We start from the raw sequence: 14,880 nt of genomic DNA on the forward strand, positions 1-14,880 counted from the left end.
GAGGGGTGAGGAGGGGAGGAGAGGGGAGGAGGGGGGGGGGGGTACAGTGATGTAGGCTGGAGGGAGAAGAAGACACGCGCGCGCCCACAAAAAAACAGCATGGCATGAGAGCGTGCTGGCTGGAATTGAGGGCACATCGTGCAGGCTGACAGCATGACTGATTCAAACACACAGCAACAATTAGCATCGCGTAACTCATTAATGAACAAAACACCCAAACATGGAGCTGTAGTGTGAGTGTGCCATTCATTTTTTTCTCCCCCCCCCCCCCCCCCCGCATAATAACGGAGGAAAAATGATTGACAGCAGAGAACAAATCTCCAGCAGGGAGCCAGAGGAATGGAATCAACTCGCATGGTTTGATTTGGAACTGTTTCGCCTCTCAAAACGCGTCTTACCGTTAGAACATGTCCCTCTGTGTGGGTCAAAAACATTCAAATAGAGGTCGGCTGATGGTGGATCTACGAAGGCCGATATAATACCGATCAAATGAAGCAGGAAAAAGACGATAAAAAGAAAAGCCTTCTCATACAGCTTATTTAATAAACCAGTTCTTTGTCACTCAGAATTTAATCATTAATAAGAGAATATCCTGAAGTTTGATTTGATGTTGGACTGTCCTATTTATTTACTATAAGCAATGCACTGTTGTGTCTCATGACAGGTCAGGATCACATTCCTCGTGTGAGGAGGATCCTGTAATCCTTGTATGGCGGACAAAGAATTGACGGCGTTGCGATATATATTCAACAGATAACTTCTGTCGTACGATATATAAACTGAAAACTGGTCAGATATTATATGAACACCTGCACAATCTGCAGTTCACCAGGGCTTCAACGTTTTATCCTAATTTTAAACCCTATCGCAAGAAAGAATAATGCATCGAAGGTTTTTGGAGTTTTGTCACTTCGTGGGATCTTAACGGTTTGTTTAGATTATGATCAGGAGTCAACCACGAACACAGATATCACAGTTAATCAATGCTCTGCAGCACAATAACATCGTGACTGATTGGGAAGTAATTAGCATTGTGTTACTAATTAAACATCAAAATGTCAAAAGCAAAAAAAAAGATTAACATAATTAAATGAAGTTGTCTGAAGAGTCTGGAGGGTAAGACGTGTTATTGGTTTATGAAGGTAAGCATTGCTTTGTGTCAGCATGTATCCAATTAAAATGTGTGATAAACATGACAAAATGTTGTTTTGAAAACTGGGGATCGTTTTAAGCGACACTGATGTCATAATGATAATGAGCAAGAATTATAAAAAAAACTCTAAATTGTATTTACAAATCTCTTTTCACCAGGATAGGATTTCACACCGGAGCCGACAGAAGACTGATCTCTGAACAACCACTGACACAAATCTATATCTTTACAAAATCATCCTGTGTTTGACCTTTTTAAAAGACATTAAGACAAATCAAAAATACATAAACAAACACATACATGAGATAGAGCAGGATGTCACAATATTAGAAAAATAAAAGAAATGTTTGAATGTGTCTCCCTGTGCGTTTGCTTGTGATATTGTGTATGTGTGTGAGCGTTTGTGTGCTTGTCTGTTATGCCTCCATACCCTCTTTCATGGTCGAGTGGCTCCATCAGCCCCTGGCGACCCACAGACTGATACAGTAGGCTGTGTTGCCCTGTGACTCACACTGTGTGTGTATGTGTGTGTGTGTGTGTGTGTGTGTGTGTGTGTGTGTGTGTGTGTGTGTGTGTGTGTGTGTGTGTGTGCGTGTGTGTGTGTGTGTGTGAATGCATGAGTACCTGTGTGGGCAACAAGGGAATTCAACCCACCTGCCCAATCTAACTTCATACACACAAGAGGCCTTACTATTGACTTTGATGAGAACAGAATAATCATAATTCATTAGACCAATGCACTTGAAGGTTGTTTGTTGCATATTCAGTTACAATTTGAAGTTAACCATTGAAAGGCTCTTTTGAAAAGTAGGGACCATTGCATAATAACCAGACTCTCAACTGTTTTAAATCAATATAATTCAACTAAATGCAACATAGTCAATGAAAATAGTTCAAGTGAATGATGCTGAGTGAGATTTTTTTTATTTCTTCACAGTCAAGAGTTTTCGGCCATTCACACTTGACTGATCCATATTTTATGATCCATGTCAGATGGATGTCATGGGAATTTCAAAAAAAGTAAAAAATTAGGAACTTATTACAAAGGGCAAAACATGAATGTTGTTGTTTTTTCGACGATATAATATGAACCAGATGCCAAAAGTATACAGTTTAACACTGATGGTTTAATTGTCTCAACCCTATCATCGAACAAGAACGTCAGTCGTTGACATTTTTAAGTAAAACAATAACATAATTGTAACATTTTTAGAAATGACCAATTTCTACAATATCTGTGCATGTGAACTAGGGCTGAATTTTTCATATATCGTCATACCAATATAGACAAAACAACTGCTGTCACTTTTCAACAGGAAGCAAAATATATTGTTCGCCGCTCAAAGTACTACGGTCGATGAACACACAACACAGCAGCCGATGTTGCATTGGTATATATCGTGAGGGAATCTAAATATCATCATCCTTCTAAGTGCAAGGAGAGCTTGATGTGAGGGGACATGTGCTATGTGGTCTCTATAGGGTAAGGAGTCAGTGGTAATCACATCCTACAGTACATGTTGACGCTTCACAGCCACATGGCCTACATTCACACACATGTTTCAATAGGGTCTGCCTTCAGAAAAAAAAAGAAAAAGATTATTTCAACCTCAAGTGGGTCGTCCACACTTCAGGTAGGCTCTCATCCTGCATCCCGCAGCGGTACAGGACGAGCAATCTACTTCCATAAGTCCTGTTCCCAGGGGAGAACTCTAAACTTCTTATCCAGGGCTGTGATAAAATGTGTGAGCTCGAGGGAATATGGTTTCATCAACTGCACAGCTCAGGCTGTATGGAAAGTGTTGTCTTGCAAAAGAGTTTTATTTTCCTTGTCCAGGGATTTGTTGTTATCTTTAAACCACCAATGTCTACTCTTGTCAATCAATTGAATGGGTTATATCAGTAGTTATCACTACTATTGTAATACTTCAGACACCCATCACATTGTGAATTGAAACCAGAGAACTATAGGTTAAGGTTACTGTGGAGTACCACAAGGTTCCGTTCTAGGTCCTATTTAATTATCTTTAATGATTGGGCTCTATTTTTAAAAAACATGATACTCCATATCACCGTTATGCTGATGATACTCTGCTGTACCTTCCACTGATAGAGATGATGCCCAAAGTTTTGAATTTTTTTTGTAATACTTTTTAAAAAGTATGATAAAATAAAATGTGATAATTCTACTTAAGTAAGCTAGTGCCGACCAATTTCAACCAATTATGAAATTCATCCATCAAGAAGTAACTCTTAGGGACAAAGGAGACGTGTGTGGAGCCACAGTCCTCTGTAGCTCCGTATCACGCTACATTCTAAGCCCGCCCACTTTTAGCGGTCCAATCAAATGCAAAAGATTTGATTCAAATCCTTCTTGTAACTGCACATCGCTTTCACTGGGGATTATGTCCTAGTACATATACTAAAGATGCTCTTACTTTCTGTTTCACTGGGACTTGAAATTACATTTACTTTCAGCAAATATGTCATTGAAAATACACTTTGATTTCCAACATTTCCAAATTCTGGACAATCTAGCTTATTGTCCTATTATTGTAACCTGCTTTGAATAGTTGCAGAAGATACTCAATTTGAAATCAACAGAAACTTTATGGATTACAGTGTTCTAAACTTAAGTTGTTTTTTGCTTTCATGGTGGAAACCTCAAACAGAGTTGAATATCAAGTGAAACTTGGCTTCCCAGTGAAAACACTTCTAATGAGGCCCAGAACGGCAGAGGGTTAAGGAACCTCCTGCGATTTATGGTGTAATGTGTGACTCATAATCACAAACATAGTAATAGCGAGGGAGCACATGGCCTATTTAACTGGTTATTCCTGAGTCAGGCCAACTGGTCCAGAGTCAAATTGCCTTCTGCTGCTGCCCTGATCAGGGAAAAAAATAACTACTGTTGTGGTGCATCCATCAGAGTTCGCTGCAGTGTTACTGTCTCACAACTGCTCCAAATCGAAAATATCAGTATAGAAAGTTTCACACTTTTAGCCATTGTGAGGTATTTAAATATAGTTCCCAGCATGCAGTTGTTTGCAAACTGGAAGAAATGGAAGTTACTGTTTGAAAGTTGGGGATTAAATATGCCGAAATCATAGACAGTCAGTGTAATTCAACTTTGTTCTGTTTTTAAAGTGTATTTCACAAAAGCATTTGAAACTGTAAAGTAAGTATGTGCAAAGTTTTTGTATCAAGTTCAAAAACAATGATTATATTTTTCTGTTACACTTTGTAGTGGTACAAAGCATTCACACAGTGATGATGGATTATACCATGTGTCCACTACAGTGCTGATGAAGGGGGGTACTGTTGGCAGTGTTTTTTTTAAGTATCTGAAGAATGATAGCTGAAATATGAATTTATTGTACATGAATTAAGAAACTGATAGAGATATATCATGATACATAGTATTACAATATCCTACAACATAATTGTATGTTGTGTTTGATCGAAAACAATCTCTGTCAATGATTAAAAAAAAAAAAAAAAAGAGTACTTATCGCCCCTTTAGGCCTTGATCAGCGTTTTAGCAGCCTGGGGCGGCTTTTTGTAATTGTTTTGAGTGAGAGTGAAATGTTTTGAACGCCTCTTTTGCGTTGAGCTCCTCACGTTATTGCAGGAGCACCCTGAACGCTTTGAGTTGAAAAAAATGTCAAATCAGAGCGGAAACATCATTAGCGTTTTTTCCTTGTTTTGGTGACTTTTGCTGGATACCCGGAGCTATTACTTTACCCACCGTAGTTACCATGATCTGGACGGAAAAAAGCAGGAGGCACATTTGTGCGGTACTTGAGATATCGGGCAAGTTTATTTCAGTAATTTAAACTGGACTATTAGCTATTAACTAACGGAGTCTATCAACCCTGGAGTAAAGACTCCGGTAATGTAAAATACATTTCCTCAGGCTGATGCTGTTAACGAAAAGGGTTCTCTTGAGAGCAACGCTAAATATCACTGAATCAATACTAATATCCCCTCAGGGAGTCAGAAGTCTATTTTAAAATAGAGAGCAATAATCTATAATTATACAAAGGGTAGAGTTCAGAGAAGGAAATTGTATTGGCTCAAAGGGAATCTTAAAGTGGACATTTACAATGAATACGTTTATTGATCCAATCCTCATATCAGAAATGTTACATGAGCAGGTAACTAACACGTCAGAATCGGAAGAATTGTTTACTGCCAGGAAGGTGACTCACGGTGGGATAAGACATTGTGTATGTTCACTTGTGCATGCTGGTACTTGTGTTTTAATAAGGTTTGACTATTATATTCTTTTAACTATTTGGGATTTTTTTATTTGTATTTTTTATATTCATAGCAGACGATACAAACACTGATTTGGTTATTTACAGGTAAAAAGAAATCTCAGTTGAACCTACAGTTGAATTTGTGAATGTTTTTACACGTAAAATTGAAACATTTCAATCACTATTATTATATTTTGACTGGTACATCCAGCTGTAAATGGAAATATACTGTATTGTAATTGAAATGAAGCAAACAGAACAAATGTGTAATCTAGACATCCAGAAAACCTTTCAAGAGAATTTAGCACAATTGAAGCTATGCTTTTGTCTTCATCCTCAAGATAGAGTCTGGGCAGAATACATAGTGGCCTGGTTGGTTTGTGCTTCCTGCCTTGTAGAATGTTGATGGGTGTGATTGTCCATCTGGTAGCAGCTGGTCCCAGTGCACCTCATTCCCCTTGGAGAGGCTCTCTCTGTGAGCAACATTTCTTCAAAACATATATTCTTTTCTCTTCTTTCTATTTTCGCTTGTTGATTTCCAAATCTTTTGTCTTTTTACAGTTTAAAACTGTATTTTGTGGAGAAAGAAGAAGAGCACAACCCTTATGTCTCTATTTATTTACAATGGGCTACGAGCTTATGATAACAGATACACAAATGTTCATGTCATATTGGAATAAAAGTAGTAGCGTTAATAAACAATTGCAATTATTAAGAAAACACAGCTGTTCATAAAAAAACAAGACATTTGTGGATGTCTCTCCATCAGTCAAAGTCCATATTTGGTGAAGTCAAACCCATTGCACACTCGTTTTATTCTCTAATAACTAACTCTGTATTCACACAACTGTCTCTTGTTAACGTGAACACTCACAAATTGTTAAAACGGGAATCTTTCCCATCTCTAGCATCCATCCCATATGATACGATCGTACCATCAGGCTTGCTTCTCATAGGTTAACCAAAGGTATTCTCTCCTCTTCTCTGTACTTCTCTCTCTTCATCACACACTACTTTTTTGACCGTCTTGTTCTTATTTTCGGTATCTAAAGATGGCTTTTCATTGAGGCCATCTCCTTGACGAGGGGTGTTTTGTCAGCCGACAAAAACATAACTTCTCTAATTTGCTTCTTCTGTCTGTTTTGCACCATTATGATGAAATATATTTGTGGTTTGGACCTTTACTCAGGCAAAACGTGATTTGAATTGTCACTTTGTGTTCTATAAAATTGTGAAGGGGAATTTTTTCACAGTTTCCTTAATTTATAGTCTCAATGAATTACAGTCAAGCAAATAATCTATAATGAACGGTAATGGCTTAACGTAACAGTTATTTCCAAATCAACTCCTTATCTCATAGAAATGATACAAAGGCGCCTACAGCCTCTCCTGCATCCCAATCAGCCTGATGCGCAGATGGATAACGTGAAGCTGGCAGCCTCGGCTGCAGCAGCAGCAGCAGCACCTCGATCAGCGCTGAACACGAGCTTCTGCTTAGCACAGCTCGTAAAAAACCTCCCAGTGGATACAGAAACCTACTACTTCTGCCTGAGGCATCTTTTAAGTAGCTCCACCGTGAAGTAACTGAAGTAAAACTCCCCCAGGTGCTAAAACAGGATAAGTGGGAACTGATCTACAAATGTAACCGTCCAGGGTTTAAAAGCCCCGTCACACACCACTGTCATTAAGAGTTGTGTTGTTTGCACATGGAAATGACAAAGAGACAATTTGTGATGGTGAGTTCATAAAACAGGCTTAATTCCTTTGGAAAACAATACAGCAAAAACTCTGCAGGGACGAAGAAGGTACAATGTGAAGCTGCATATAGTTCAGCCAGCAGAGTATATATAGAATGCACCCCCTCTTTATCCTTCCGTCTTTGGTCTTATTCCTTTGGGGTCCCTCTCGCCCCCTCTTTCCTCGCCCCTCACTCTATTTTTAGCTCCCTGCCAGGGAAATCCAATACATGAGCAGCGCTATTTATAGCCAGTGGTGCATTGATCTACAATAGCACAGAAAGGAGGGATTTCTACATCAATGGACTGCAGACACTGGGGGTGTGGTAATGAGGGAGAGTGAGCTCGTCTGCAGTTTGTTGGTGAGCTACAGTTAGTGCTGTTTGTTTGCTGGAGGGGGTTTTATTTCAAAATGGTGTATTTCTGTCTTGAAAATATACTAAATATGAGCTGATTTACTCCGGTTCGCTGGGTTTCAAGCTTTGTTTGCCATCTGAAGAGCATTGAAGAGTTTGATTTAAAACACAGGAACAAAGGGGATTACTGAAATATTAGTTTTTTTAAATGAACTGGTGAGACAGTTAATTTCAAGGTTGGACTCATCGATGCTTATGAGTTGTATCTCCATTAGTGAATATGTAATGGCAATGATGGATTCAAATGATTCCATAAAGCAGTGACGATTTCCTCTGAACTGCTATTTTCTTATTTCATTCTCTTGTTTTCAGTCTGTATATTTAATACTTTGTTGTTTGTCTACCTCAATTTATTCATTCATTCATTCATGGCGCCTCAACTGCCCTGGAATACACCTTCTAAAGAGCAAGACAGATTTAAAAAAAATGCACATGAATAAGATAAAAGGTAGACGGAATCATCGTAAAAGCACTGAGAACAAACCAATAGGCACATACTCCACTTGCAATTAATACAAATTACTAACTAATCAATAATTCATCTTCACATGAATGTGCCATTGCTGACACTTCTGGGCCATTTGTGCTGCATTTTGGGGCCTCAGTACATACCGATGCAAATGTCACATTAAGCTCCACGCGCAGAACCGCGCGCACAAAAACATCCGAAACAAAGATGTGACAGGAACATGAATTCACTTTAATATTATAAGCTGTGTAACTGTCAGATTGTGTTCATATTTGCATGTGCTCATGGATGGGAATAACCCTCATGTGTACAGATAGTGTTGCTCTCCATGTATACAGTGTTTGTGTTTGAGCATGTTGTCACTTTCGTGTTTGTGTGTGCATGTGTCTGACTGCCCTCACGTGGCATTAACATGCACCCTGGGTGATCCGACTCTATTCAAGCGGAACAAAACGCATTAGATTCTAATGTTAAAGCACAGCGCCCAAAATAGTTTAACTTCTGTTGGATGTCATACATTTCCCACAATGCTTTTAGAAGAAGCAAAAAGGGTTGGAAGTAGCATTGAGCGGATTGAATTCCGTCATTCTATTAAGGCTTCTGTTGATTTAGAGTCATTTCGGCCACTTTAGAGCTCTCATATTCTGCATTTATGTGTAATGTGAGAGGTGTTGCTTGTAACAAACCAAATACATTATCATCAAACAAACCCTGCCGCTCTAAAGAGCTTTTTAGCCTCTTTATGCATATTGTTTGTTTTACAGCACATTTCCTGTAAAATTCAGTCTCGGGGAATCTCATCAACTGCATGTTTAGGAGCAGGGAGATTTGGGGCTATTTTGCTTTGATAACTTGTCTTCTGTCAGACTAGAGGAAAGAAAACATCTACATTACACATTTAGGAGTTTATTTTACTACTTTGTCTATTTGCATTTGTAGATTTCTCCGAAATTCACCTAAATTGCCTAATTTACATATTTAACCATAACATTTCAGACAACTTGTAATACATTAAATAATTGTCTTAATGTCAGTAATAGAATAAGTAGTCTCCACTTCAGTAGCTCTTACATTCACCAAACTTTACTTTCACTCCTCTCTATATTCTGAAGCTTTCTACAGAGGGGTTTGTTCACATACCATTCATAGTCTGATTTATACAACATTTTATTCATAAAAACAAAACAAAAAATGTATTTATTTGTCTGGTTGTTGGCAGTATTTTCTGATAAAAAAAATATATCCATTAATCCCTCTGTAAAAACCTTTAACTCTGATATGTCAACAAAATTAAACAAGAATTGTGAGCCTTTATCCAATGTTCAGATCTCAGTTCTCGGCTCTTGTCTTAAAGTTTCATTGTGATATCCATTAGTACATTTTTTTTAACCTTAATTACTTGGCGTGTCTCCCAGCGCCAAGCTGCAGATGAAATATAGACAATCTAAAATCTTGCGGCTGAAACAGCGGGCTATTTTTTCTCATGAGCTAATAAAGACCAACACACAGCTAAAAGGTTGTTTGAATATACTTCCATTCATCAGATGGACATGAACGCCTAACGTCAGCTGATGGTCTGCTGAATCTCTAAACACGTAACTCCTCGTTATCCAAACAACTTGATAAGGTGAGGAGAGACATGTCTCATGTTTGTGTTTTTCAAGAAATCACATCTCTTGATTCCAAAGTGGCTCAAAACATCTATTGATAGAGATTTGAACATAAATGTCCACCATTGTAGCAGTTGAAGTGTTTGGAGTTTTCACTTTTTTTAATCGCAATTATGGGACATTGTGTCTGATGCTGCATGCACACTATGTGTAAGAAGAACGGTGTGTTGGTGGAACAGTAGTAAGACACAACCCAACCTTCTCTGGAAGCTTGTTTTGAATGCTTTCAAAGTCATTAAGTGGTTGCTAAGACAACAGTGATTTCAGAGAAATTCCAGTGGGAAAATAACATGATGGAAGAGGTGAAGGATGGAGGGAAGGAAGCAGCGAGGGAGTGATTATTAAAAAAAAAGAGAGAGGAGCGGTCTGACAGTGAGCCAACTGGGGTGGTGATGTTATTAGGGAGAGAGGAGAGGTAAGGGAGGAGAACATGGCAGTAAAGAATTAGAAAGGGGGAGGAAAATGAAAGTGACGAAGGCAAAGACAAAGAACAAACGGAGAGGGAGGAAGGCAGAGGAAGAAAAGAAGAGGGAAGGAAGGGAGGAAAAGGGGGGAATGCAAGGACAAGAGGAGGCTGATGAGGAGCAGTTGGAGCGTAGAGCAGCGGGAAGAGGAGAGGAAAAATATTTAGGAAAACACAGAGATGAAAACATGAGCTGAATACTAACAGACCAATTCATTATGTTTATTAGACGTAACTGAGGCTGTCTGACAGCTGGAGACAGACTCCAAAAAAGATGTAGAGAGCAACTAAGTGATCGGAAAAATAAAAAAGGAGGATATTTTCAGGTAAAAACTGAACAACAGGACAATATGTCTTTCTGGGGAGGGGGCTGTCCTCCCAGAGGAGACACAGCGAAGGTTTGGCTCAGACTGCAGGAGTTTTGGCGGCTCTGTCCCCGATTCACCCCACCAGACAATCGGGGGAGAAATCTGGTCCGGGACCTTGATCAGTACTCTCCGAGCGGGTCCAGACCAGCCAATGAGAGAGGCAAGACGGAGCAGCTGACGGTGTTGCCAAGCAACAAGAAGCATTCTAGCCCCCCCCCCCACACCCGAGGCTAACGTTAGCTAGCATACTGCTTTTGACAGATAGTAAAACTGACAGTTAAAATCTCAGCTAAAAACCCAGCTGGGACCTGAGGCTACTCCACTACCCAGCATGCTTCTGGCTCTTCTGATGCCCGATCGCATACAAATCAAGACGAATGAAAGCAGCGGCAGGTCGGTGAGTGTTGAGCCCACATCTTCACAGAGACCTGGATCCATCGTGGTCCAGGATCAAGCTGCTCTCGAGGGGTTGGACAACAGGATGCTTGGTGCTCAAACACAGTCAAAGTTGACGGACAATGTTTGTCCTCATGTTGAGCTTTTAATGTGACGATGTCGGCCATATTATCTGAACCAGAGAATTGTTTTTGTTGCTGCTGTTTACATTTATTATGATGCAAATATATAGGAAATGCACGACAGAAATGTTCTCCTGTTTCTGTTTTCTTCGTCATGTGTTTGTTGTGTTACAAATGGGCTTCAGCTGAATGTCCTTGTGCATCCCTGTTTTGCATAGTGACAATAAATGATCCTTGAATGCTAATGCTAATACTAATGCTAAAAGTCTGTGAGTTGGTTGCGCACTAAATATACACATGGTGGCCACCTACATGATATTCTGCCGAAAAGGCTGAAAGTGAGATGTATTAATAGTCAGCATCCTCACCAGTTGACGATCCATGAAGAAGATACGGAAATAAAGGAACAACATTAGATTAGAAAGTACAGTATTTAAATGAAAAAAAGAAAGCAATATCACAATGTTAAGCATTCTAACATAACGATGATGTTTGTACTAAGAAAACTAAGAAACTAACAAAAATAATTTGATGATGACGTGTAACAGACATGTTTTCTGCTCAGCAGATAAACACAGTATAACCCCCCCCCCCCCCCCCCCCTTACAGTTGTGCTCCTGAATTCTGATACCCTCCGAAGCCTCAAGTATCAGAACCACTACTCTCTCATGAACCACGTTTCAGCGGAGCACGGTCATGCGGTATTTCAGGCGCACATTATTAATTTGAAAGGGCACGAATGACTAATTCATAAAAAGTGATGGCACTCAGAAAGACGGTTTCTAACTGTCCCAGTTCAAGCACCGGTTACTTCAGTGAGGACAAACCGTAGAGGGAGGAAGAAACAGAGTCCAACTCTATGAAAGCCTTTTCAGGAGAGACCGAACTGTGTGCACATATGCTTCCCTTTAGACACGTATCGTACAACGTAGCTTGATTGAAGCACACGTACGCACCGATGACACACTTTAAAATAATCTACAGTGATGAGATACTGACTAACACGCCATCCTCCCCTCTTAAAGTGCATATGCTGTTGTGTTTAATGAACCTGCAAGACAAATGGAAGTGAGCTCAGATGATACAGAGAAAGAGGATGAAGGAGTGATGACAGAGGCAGATTGACCGACGGAGGAAAGAGAGAGTCTGCTGCTTCGACGGCCGCAAACAGGAAGGACGGCGTCTATAAAAGGACAGTCAGGAACATTACACCAGAAGGGAAAAAAAGATGAGGGGCTGTGGTGCATATTATGTCTATAGAAAAACCTGATTATGATCATTATTGTTATCACAAAGACATACAGTATGTGCACAATACATTGTTATTATTGCTGCCTTATGAATGGCACAAACATTTTTGTTAAATTTACTTTTGCTTTTGCAAAACAAATGTGTTATTACTGCCAAGTAGGTGATAAGTGATTTGGCTTGGAGTACAACAATGTGATATAAATCAACCATTAGTTTGAAGAAAAAAAAAATTGGAACCAAAAGTATCTGTATTGCCTCAAAGTTGTTTTGCCACCCATCTCTAATGGCAGGTAAAGAATATGTAGTGAAGATGGTTTTGTGTTACAGAAGCTATTATTAAAAGCTGAAGTGACTTCTAACCTTTGTCAACCTCATCATGGTGACCAATAGAAATAAAATAAAACCAATACGACTCGACTTGTTCTCCCGTCATTTTATGCACACTAGTGAAGCACAAGCCTCCCTTTATTAAATGCGCCTTGCGTCCTTGAAAGATGTGTGTCAGCATGTGCGTTATTGTTGCCGCATGCGTGAGCTCTCAATACCGTATTGTACATCTCTGCACCAGTTATGATCGCTGCCGTCGAGCGAAGCAGAGGAGGGAGGATGAAGGATGAAGGAGAGGTGAGCGGAGGAGGAGAGAGGGGAGGGAGGTGGCAGAGGACAGACGGAACAATAAAAACAGACGGCAGCATGGCAGCCGAGAGAGAGGGAGAAGGAAGACGGGGACGAGGTGGAGGCTAAACCCTCCAGAAATCTGTCCTTTGTCCATATATGTCCAAAAAAAGTCTTCATCATGTGAGAATCTTTCTTTCAATGAATCCAAAAAGATACAGGATATGATACCTTTTTTAACTGATAATTGCATCAAGTTCATTGACGTGTAAAAGATGTTGTAGCTGTCAGAAGAAGCACCAATTTCACAGGACAAATTCCAATCATTTTCACCGAGCGGAACGCTTTTCGTACGGTGCAAATGAAGGGAATCAGCCGGCGAGATCAGCTTAGTCACAGGAACACAAACGCCACATACATGATGTCAACAGGATTTAGAGCTGACATTAAGAGCAACGCAGACAGATGCGAGGAGACAAGGAGGCAAAGAGAGGAAAACCCGCCATGGGAGATGGAGGAAGAGAGAGAGAGAGAGAGAGAGAGAGAGAGAGAGAGAGAGAGAGAGAGAGAGAGAGAGAGGATTTAAGTGGAGAGGGAAATTAGTCGTCTGCAGAGGATTTCAAAGAGGCATTATGTCTTGGAAGGATTAAGAGAAAGAGAAAAGCCTGAGCCAACTTCCATGTTCTGTGTCACGGCAGAGAAAGTCTCAGCAGAAACAACCGCGAGGATCCTCTTAATTTATTCCCACCATGACGTCAGGCCGCCTCTTATCTCATAAGTTTGGAGCCTCGCCGATAAACAGCGATTAAAGGAGACGCATGAAGGGGAGAGACCCGTGGTGAAGAGGGTGAAACATTAACTGAATAGATATCACCATGACACTTCCCCTTGATTTATTATACATATATATATATATATATATATATATATATATATATATGTTACACTACATTACATTACAGTCACTTTTATCCCAAGCGACATACAATAAGTGCATTCAACATTGGTAATCAAAAGAACTACTAGTCACCAGAAGTCATAAGGGAATCTCCTTTTCCAAACAAGCATCTAAGAGCATGAAGCAGAGCATAACTCAGAGCCAAAGTACAGTGCAGAAACAAGAAAAACAGTTAGTGCTATAAGTAATACGAATACAATAAGTGCAACAAGCTAGTATGAAAACAATAAGCGCTAAGTGGAAGGCTCAGGGTAGCACTTCCTGAAGAGGTGGGTTTTCAGCCTGATGAAAGATGGGCAGCGACTCCGCTGTCCTGACGTCAGTGGGAAGTTCATTCCACCACTGTGGGGCCAGGACAGAAAACAGCCGTGACCGGGTCGATCGGCCGCCAGGACCTCTGAGCGACGGGGCAACCGATCGCCCCGAGGCAGCAGAGCCAAGTGGTCGGGCGGGGGTGTAAGGCTTGACCGTGGCCTGGAGATAGGAAGGAGCTGTTCCTTTCACTGCCCTGTAGGCTAGAACCAGAGTCTTAAACTGGATGCGAGCTCTTACAGGGAGCCAGTGTAGAGAACGGAGAAAGGAAGTTGTGTGGGAGAACTTGGGGCGATTGAACACCAGGCGAGCTGCAGCTTTCTGGACAAGCTCCAGAGGTCTGATGTCAGGAAGGGACGAATCCTCCTGATGTTGTAGAGCAGGAATCTGTATATATAGAGAGAGAGAAAAAGAGAGATTTGCCATGTTAAAATGTTGAACAAATCAGGCTCTGAATGGCATGTGAACAAACCCCTCTGTAGAAACCTTCAGAATATAGAGAGGAATGAAAGTGTAACATTTGGTGTGTGTAAGAGCTACTGAAGTGGAGATTTCTGGATCAGAGCCTGAGAAAAAACTCATTTAGAGAAAACGTCCTTTGTGTGACAGGTGCATAGGGTACACACATTAACTAATAGATGCCAGCATGAAACCTCCTCAGTCGATGACTAATATTAAGACAATCATTC

This window comes from Cebidichthys violaceus, unplaced genomic scaffold (assembly GCF_023349555.1).
Source record: "Cebidichthys violaceus isolate CVI_PGR_0920_01 unplaced genomic scaffold, fCebVio1.0.p SCAF_16, whole genome shotgun sequence".
NCBI classification, from domain to species: domain Eukaryota; kingdom Metazoa; phylum Chordata; class Actinopteri; order Perciformes; family Stichaeidae; genus Cebidichthys; species Cebidichthys violaceus.